We start from the raw sequence: 9,520 nt of genomic DNA, 5'->3' as shown, positions 1-9,520 counted from the left end.
GTGGGTAAGCACAATGTCATTTATGAACGTGCTAAGTTTAATAGCAGACAGCAACAACAAGGCAAGTCTGCAGAGAACTTTATCACAGATGTGCATAAATTGGCTGAAGACTGCAAATTTGGTGCCTTAAAGGAGGAAATGATAAGAGACCGCATAGTGGTCGGGATAAGAGACTCCAGGCTGTCAGAGAGACTTCAGTTAGACCCATACCTGACGCTGGCAAAAACAATAACCCAGGTCAGGCAGCAGGAAGAAATAAAGAAACAACAGCAACTGCTATGAGGGACACACACAGAAATTAAAGGTGCTAATGTGGATGCCATAAACACAAATAGAGGGAAAACACAATATAGACAAGCTCCCCCACGCAGACCAGAGCCGTTTAATTCCAAGCCAAGCACTGTAAACAAGACATACTATAATGAGAAATGTACAAGGTGCGGCAAATTGCCACAACACCCCTGGAAACTGTGCCCAGCCAAAGAGGCAGAGTGTCGAAAATGCAAAAAAAAGGGACATTTCGCTGCGGTCTGCAGATCATCTCAAAGAGTGGAATCTATAGTGGACAGTAACACAGAAGAAGACAAAGCTTTCATGGGGACAGTTAACACAGAAGGAATTGAAGAGGAATGGTTAAAAGAAATCAGCCTTAACGGAAAGAAGGTAACATTTAAACTGGACTCAGGAGCCTCAGTTACAGCTATTCCATCTGCCATGTACTTGAGAGCACGTGATGGCAGGCTGAAGACACCACCTAAAAAGATTAAAGGTCCAGATAACTGTCCATTGAAGGTTTTGGGCATCATGAAAGCACACATTAAAACAGAAAAAAGAGAAATAAGGCAAGATGTAAATGTGGTGACAAACCTGGTGATGCCACTAATGGGACTTCCTGCTTTAATAAAGCTGAACCTGGTCCAACAGGTAGCTTCAGTACAGGAGGAGAAACAAGAAGCGAGGCATCAATACAGAGCTATGTTCCCAAAAGTGTTTTCAGGGCTTGGAAAGCTACAAGGAAACTACAAGATAAAACTGAATAATGGAGCAGTTCCTTATGCTCTCTCGGCCCTGCGCAGAGTTCCTTTACCTATGAAAGAACAAGTTAAAGAAGAGTTAGACAGGATGGAAGCAATGGGGGTCATAAGAAAAATTGAGGAGCCAACTGAATGGTGTGCGGGGATGGTAGTGGTCCCCAAGCCAAATAAGAAACCTCGCATTTGTGTGGACCTTACCCGACTTAACAACAGCGTGTGCAGAGAGAGACTACATACTGCCTGCAGTTGATGAGACACTGGCGCAGCTGGAAGGGGCAAGAGTCTTTTCGAAATTAGATGCAACATCTGGTTTCTGGCAAGTTCCTCTACATGAAGAATCACAGCCTTTAACAACTTTTATTACCCCCTTCGGAAGATATTGCTTTCAGCGGCTCCCCTTCGGCATTTCTTCCGCGCCTGAGCATTTTCAGCTGAGAATCTCACAAACAATCGCAGGGGCAAAGGGCGCTCTGTGCCATGCAGATGACATCTTAGTCTATGGAAAAGACAAAAAAGAGCACGATGAAAGGCTGCAAGAAGTACTGAAAAGGTGTGAAAAAGCGGGCCTCACCCTCAATGAAAAATGTGAATTTTCAGTGGAAAAAGTGAAATTTCTTGGACACCACATAAGCGCATCAGGAATCGAGGCTGATCCAGACAAAATCAGCGCCATTAAAAACATGCCAGAACCTCGCAATGTCTAGGAGGTCCGCCGGTTCATGGGAATGGTGAATTATGTGGGCAAGTTCTCACCCAGCCTACCAGCTCTCACAAAACCCTTAAGTGACCTGTTAAAAAGTGACAGCACATGGACCTGGGACGCACAACAGAAAACAGCGTTTGAAAAAATTAAAAAAGAGCTGAGTTCTCCTCCAGTCCTTGCACAATACAGTCCTAAGAAAGAAACATTGGTATCGGCAGATGCGTCATCATACGGACTTGGGGCGGTCCTCCTGCAGCAGCAGACAGATGGTAGGTGGAGACCTGTTGTGTACATATCACGGAGCCTGACGCCCACAGAGATCCAGTACGTGCAAATAGAAAAAGAAGCACTAGCGGCAACATGGGCCTGTGAGCGACTCAGCTCATATCTGCTAGGTTTGGAATTCACAGTGAGAACCGATCACAAACCTTTAATCTCGCTGCTTGGCTCTCGGTCTTTGGATGATCTTCCTCCAAGAATTCTTAGATTTAGGCTAAGACTGTTGAGGTTCAACTATAAAATCATACATGTCCTGGGAAAACAACTCATCACTGCTGACACTCTCTCAAGAGCTCCCCTGGGAATGGAGGCCAGAGAGGCCAATAGCAGTTTGCAGAAAGAATGCTGTGCATACATTGATCACATTCTACACCATCTCCCTGCCACTGACAGTAAACTAGCTTGCATCAAGGAAGCTCAGAGCACAGACAGTGTTTGCAGGCAGCTGAAAACATTGACGGAAAAAGGCTGGCCCTCTCACAGGAGAAGCGTTCCTGAGCATCTTCTGCCATTCTGGTCAGAGAGGAACGACATCAACATGGCAGAGGGCTTGCTTCTTAAGGGAACGAGGATTCTGATCCCTGGATGCATGCAGCAGGAAATGATGGAAAGGTTGCACGAAGGCCATCAGGGCGTGACTAAGTGTGTGGCAAGGGCACAAGGATCCCTATGGTGGCCAGGGATAACAAGACATATTAAAGAGATGGTGGAAAGGTGTGAAATCTGTTGCCAATATTCACAGACAAAGACAGAACCTTTAATGACCACGCCCCTACCAGCACGACCAGGGGAAAAAGTGGCGGCTGATATCTTTCAGTGGAAGAATGGACATTATATCGTGGTGGTGGACTACTACTCCCGATACATTGAAGTAGCAAACCTCCCGACCCTGACAACATCTACAACTGTGGAGCGACTCAAGGTAATCTTTGCAAGATTTGGAGTGCCTGAAATCTTGGTGACTGACAACGGGCCACAGTTTGCTTCCACAGACTTTGCCACTTTTGCCCAGGACTATGGTTTCAACCACACGACCAGCAGTCCTCGCTATCCCCAGAGCAATGGGGAAGCAGAGAGAGCTGTCCGCACGGTCAAACAGCTGCTCAACAAAAGTCCAGACCCTCAGAAAGCTCTTTTGGCTTACAGAGCTACACCACTGGCTCACGGGCTGAGTCCAGCGCAGCTGCTGATGGGGAGGAGGATAAGATCAACAGTTCCTCCGCCCCACAAGCATTGAAACCAGCCTGGCCAAACCTCAGAGCTTTCAGGGAAAAAGACAAAGAACTAAAAGTGACGCAGAGTCATTCAACCTGAGACACAGGACAAAAGACTTACCAGTTCTGGTTCCAGGACAGAGAGTGTGGATTAAAACAGCGCAGACCACAGCTACTGTCCAGGGACCGGCTTCAACACCAAGGTCATACAATGTGGAAACAGACCAAGGGAGCTTAAGACGGAACAGGGCTCACCTGACAGTGCTCCCTGAGAGAGGTCTGTCCTGCCCTGATGAGACAGAGACTGTCCAAAGGCAGACAGATTCAGGTGAAACAGTGACCAGGTCGGGAAGAGTTTCCCGCCCTCCAGATAGACTGGATTTATGAACATTCTAAATTGACCAGAGAGTTTTCCCTGGTCTTTGGAAAGAATGGTGTAGACCTAACAGTTTGTTGTTCCTAAAAACATGTGTGTTATGTTGGGTACTAATGTTATTGAATGTGAGTTGAACATGCTCAGTTATTAATACCTGGTGATTAAGATAGAAGTAACTATCATTTTGGAATTATTTTATTTTGAAAAAGTTCAATCTTTACAATAAAGAAAAGAGGTTTACAAGCTAAAAAGGGGGGATGTACAGATGTTCAGTACAATATCACATAGCGTCCAGAGGGGGCGCCGTTGAGTGTGTTGTGGGGATTAACAGTGTGTATCAACAAGCACGAGTAAAGGAAGCTGTGTGAAGTTTACAAGTCTCTGGAGTCAGCTTTCACGCATATAAACACTACTACAACAAAAACAGGCTGTCCTCACTCAGGTCCGCATGAAAATCGGCTGAAAATCGGGAGATTTTCGGGAGAATATTTGTCCCGGGAGGTTTTCGGGAGAGGCGCTGAATTTCGAGAGTCTCCCGGAAAATTTGTGAGGGTTGGCAAGTATGCCTGTGGGATGTTCCAAATAAGTGTTTGATGAGCATTCCTCAACTTTATCAGTATTTATTACCACCTTTCCCAACTTCTTTGTCACGTGTTGCTGGCATCAAATTCTAAAGTTAATGATTATTTGCAAAAAAAAATTTTTTTATCAGTTTGAACATCAAATATGTTGTCTTTGTAGCATATTCAACTGAATATGGGTTGAAAATGATTTGCAAATCATTGTATTCCGTTTATATTTACATCTAACACAATTTCCCAACTCATATGGAAACGGGGTTTGTAAACAGTTGGGTGAATACGGCATCCAAAATGCCCGGCTCCGTCTCGTCGAAGTCGTCATTACTGGAGTCAGTGTCGCTGCTGTTGTCTAGCAGTTCAGTGACAATTCCTGCCTTCCTGAAAGCTCGGACCACAGTTGAGACTGATATATCAGCCCAGGCATTTACAATCCACTGGCAGATAGTGGCGTATGTCGTCCGGCGCTGTCTCCCTGTCTTGGTGAACGTGTGTTCGCCTTCTGTCATCCGTGTTCTACTGCGTGACTGATCGTCTTGAGTTTAAACTCTGCATTGTAAGCGTTTCTCTTAATAGGAGCCATTTTGGGGTCTTTACATAAACACACAAATGGAAATGAAACGTCATATATCCCAGCATGCACCGCACGCTTCTTCTTCTTCTACGGGGGCGGCTGCTTACCGTAGAAGAAGAAGTTCTTCTTCTACGGGGGAAAATGAAGTCGGCGGCTGCTTACCATAGAAGAAGAACTTCTTCTACGGGGGAAAATGAAGTTGGCGGCTGCTTACCGTAGAAGAAGAAGCGGGGAAAATAAGTTGGCGGCTGTTTACCGTAGTTGCGAGACCTAAACTTTATGAAAATTAAGTTTAGGTTTGTTGTGGCTCAATATTGATCCATATATAAGGCGCACAGGATTATAAGGCGCACTGTGAGTTTTTGACAAAATTGGAGGTTTTTAGGTGTGCCTTATAGTGCGGAAAATACGGTAACTGGATTTGGCCTTCCTGATCATATTAGTTACTTCGTTTCTTAGCTTTTTGTATTCTTTAAGAAGCGGTTCAGTCCTGTTTTTAGTAAACTTAGCGCGTTTGTCATTTCTAAGTTTCATGGCTTTCTATTATGTCTGCATTGATCCAGGGTCCTGTACTGGATTTTACCCTGGAAGCTTTCATGGGTGCTAGCTGGTCAGATACATGCAGGAAGTTGGATTTGAAGCATGCTTATGCGTTTTCAACCGATGAGCAATTTAGTACATTTGACCAGTCCCGTTTCTCCAGGGCTGCTGTTAGAGCTTCGCTGGCGTACTTTTTCATCAATCTGAATCTTATTGTGTTGTGACAATCTGATACAGATTTCTGAATTTTACGTGTGCAGAAAATGATGAAGTGATCACTTATTCCGCACTCGATTACACCGCTTCTGGAGATCTTGGTCCGGTCTGATGTCAAAATTAAATCAATGACAGTTTGAGCAGCAGGGCACACCCGTGTGAATTGAGTGATCAGCTGTTTCAGGCTATGTAGCTTACAGTATTTACTGAAGGATTTGTAAATAGGAGTATCTTTTTTCAGGATGTTGGTGTTCAAATCACTTATCAGTATCACTTCAGAATTGCCTAAATCAGCTGATCCCTCGTTTAGCTGTTCATAAAATCAGTTTTGAGTTGGGGGTCTGTAGAGGGAGCCAATTACATTTAAAAAAAAAAATTAAATCAACATAGAAAAAAACACAAAATACACTTTCAACTAGTGCATCAACCCAAAAAAACCTCCCTCCCCCATTCACAATCATCCACACCCACTCACACAAAAGGGGTTGTTTTTTTCTGCTACCAATATTCTGGTTCCCACAACATAGACAACACTTCTACAAGGGACACAGTCCCTGAAGCACACATGATTGTATGTGTTGCTGGTCCACTAACATTTTCATTAATTACTAATTTTTATGTAATTATTTTTATATTGTTTTACTTTCTTTTTTATCCAAGAAAATGTTTATTTATTTATCTTATTTTATTTTATTTTTTAAAAAAAAGAAGAAAAAAAAGGACCCTATCTTCACCAGACCAGGTTGTAAATGAAAATTAGATTTGTTTAAAGGGTTTTTAAAACCAGGTCCAGTCCAGATAATGTCCAAGTCGGGCTCAGCAACACATACCTTCATTCATGTACACTGGAAAAAAAAAAAATAGGGAACACAACAGCTTGCATATCATATATAAACAAATTAGCATTTTCAGAAAAAGCATTTATGTACAGTCCAGATTATGCCCAGGTCACTCAAATTAGGGAACACAACAACAGATAGCATATAATCTATAAACATAATTACACTTTCAAAATAAGCCTTTGAGGACTTCCCATCTTTTTTTATGTTTTTTGGCATCATTATTGTTTTCAACCATGTAACTTTCTAAAGTAAAAAAATATTGAATAAATGTTTTAAAGAAAGTAATACTAAGTGAATATCTGTTTTTGGCCTTAAAAATAAACCTTTTACCGAGTATTATAATTAAATTGATTAAATCATGATTGTCAATGAACTCTCCTAAAATAACAGAAACCACATTAAGCTTCATAAACAAACCAAACCTTAAACACATTTTTTCAACTTCCACCCAAAAGTAAGACACAATATGACAATACCAAAACAAATGTAGGGTGGATTCAGACTCCTGACAACAAAATCGGCAGTCATCTGATTCTGTCATATTCCATAATTTTAACATTTTCCCTGTGGGTAAGAAGTTATAAATCATTTTTATGTGAAAAAACGATTTTGTACATCGATAGTAGTTTTATAGATTAGTTTGAATATGGCATCCCACGGCAACGGGCAGTCAAAAAAGTCCTCCCATTTTCCATATGTGTTGTATGGGGCAGCCTTCAAAGATTTCTTTATTAAATAAAAATTATATATTTTTCTATTTATTTTAGTTCCTTTTTGCCAACTAGAATTTCTTATTAGAGGTTTACAAACTAATAATTTAGTAGTTCCATAATTTATTATTTGTTTCCATCTTTTCCCAATTATTCCAGTTAGTTGATTAAATGAAAAGCTTGAGCAAGCATCACCATACATAGTTCTAAATTCATCATACTTCATAATCTTACCATTCTCATTGATAATATCATTGATTAAAATGATTCCTCTTTCAAACATATTTTTCCAAAAGAAAGGCTTTCCATCTATTACAATATTAGAGATCATCCATATTATCTGCTGCAAAATATCGTCTCTTTTTTTGGCACATAAAATTGAAAACACCACCATGAGTGGATTGTTTCCTTTATGAACCCCGCCATGTTTCCCAGCAGACTCTCTACATTAGAAACATGGGAGGGGATCACTTGTAAAAAAGGACACCATTTCTTTTGATACAGTACATGTTTTTTGTCCAACAGGACACTTGTATACCACTCGGTGTTTAAATACATCTCTGGAACAATTGATGCTTTTAAAGACAGACACATAGCTTCAAGGTTGAGAAGTTTCAGGCCCCCATATTCATATTCATTGTACAAAACCTTTCTTTTAATCTTTTCTGGTTTGCTGTCCCAGACAAAATCGAAGACCCTCCGCTCATAAATCTTAAAAAAGTTTTGTGATGGAGCTGGTAATGACAAAAACAAATAAATAAATTGAGGAATAATTAACGAGTTGACAATAGATATTTTACCATACAAGGTTAAGGATTTCCCTTTCCATAATTGTATAATTTTGTCCAGCTTTCTTAGTCGATTATCATAATTTACTGAGCCTAGATCTTCCAGATTCTCTGGGACAACAACACCAAGTATGTTAACTGGACCATCTGTCCACAAAACAGGCACTTTACATTCCATTCGAAAGGACGTTCCCTTTAGATTTCTGATCCATAACATTTTACATTTATCATAATTAAGCTTAAGGCCAGATTGCTGTGAAAATATGTCCAAAAGATCAAGAAGGTTCCGCAAACAATGAGGATTGGGGCTGATAAAGAAGCTAGTATCGTCTGCATACATTTTTATTTTACTTTCAATCTTGTTATTAATAAGCCCTTCAATATTTTTATTCAATCTAACTTTAATCGCCAATATTTCTATAGCAATAATAAATAAGTATGGAGACAAAGGGCACCCTTGTTTTAGACCTCTTAATAGAGGTATTGTCCCAGAGATGTATCCATTATTAATAATTCTACAGTTAGTTTTATTATATAGCGTCTTGATCCAGTGTAATAAGGAGTTGCCATAATTGAAGAAAACTAAGCTTTTACAAATAAAATCTACGCTAATTTTGTCAAATGCCTTCTCCAGGTCAGCTACAAAAATGAATCCTCTTTTATTTTCCATATTATAATTTTCTATAATTTCTAATAACTGTCTAATATTGTTTCCTATGTTTCTTCCTTGTAGGAAACCTGATTGATCCTGGTGAATAATATTTGACAAAACAGACTTAAGTCGTGTAGCCAAACATTTTGCCAGGATCTTAGCATCGTAACACTGAAGTGTTATTGGCCTCCAATTTTTTAGATAAACTGGGTCTTTATACTGACCATTTATTTCCTGTTTCAATAATAAAGAAATAAGACCTTCTGTTTGAGTGTTAGACAAAAAACCTGTACTATATTTCTTAACCTCTTCATAAAATACTTGATAAACCTCAATAGGTATTCATCTAATCCTGGGGTTTTATAAATGATAAATGATAAATGGGTTGTACTTGTATAGCGCTTTTCTACCTTCAAGGTACTCAAAGCTCTTTGACAGTATTTCCACATTCACCCATTCACACACACATTCACACACTGATGGCGGGAGCTGCCATGCAAGGCGCTAACCAGCAGCCATCAGGAGCAAGGGTGAAGTGTCTTGCCCAAGGACACAACGGACGTGACTAGGATGGTAGAAGGTGGGGATTGAACCCCAGTAACCAGCAACCTTCCGACTCTACCAACTTCGCCAGTAGATGAAAAGATTTAACAGCCTCCACATGTTCTTCCTCTCTAATGAGGCCTTCACATGAATGGCTGTCTTCTGAGTTCAATTTTCTTTCATAATTTTCTGGAAAAAAAATTTTAGTTTTAGGAGGAATTACCGGATTAGAAAAAATATTTTTAAAGTAATTTTCCATTTCTTTCAACAATGTGGTGTGTGTATCCAGTACCTTTCCATTTGTTTTAATAAGCTTGGAAATTAATTAACAGTGGTTTGGTTTTGGGGGAAATGATATCGAGCTACACTGCCTCTATATCACTTTGCTCCAAATCATCCCGTACATTAAAACAGATATCAGATCTTACATACGTACAAACCCCTCCCCCACATCCATTTCTGTCCCTTCTG

The sequence above is a fragment of the Entelurus aequoreus genome, linkage group LG06 (assembly GCF_033978785.1).
Source record: "Entelurus aequoreus isolate RoL-2023_Sb linkage group LG06, RoL_Eaeq_v1.1, whole genome shotgun sequence".
Classification (NCBI taxonomy): Eukaryota; Metazoa; Chordata; class Actinopteri; order Syngnathiformes; family Syngnathidae; genus Entelurus; species Entelurus aequoreus.
This window is presented reverse-complemented; position numbering follows the sequence as displayed.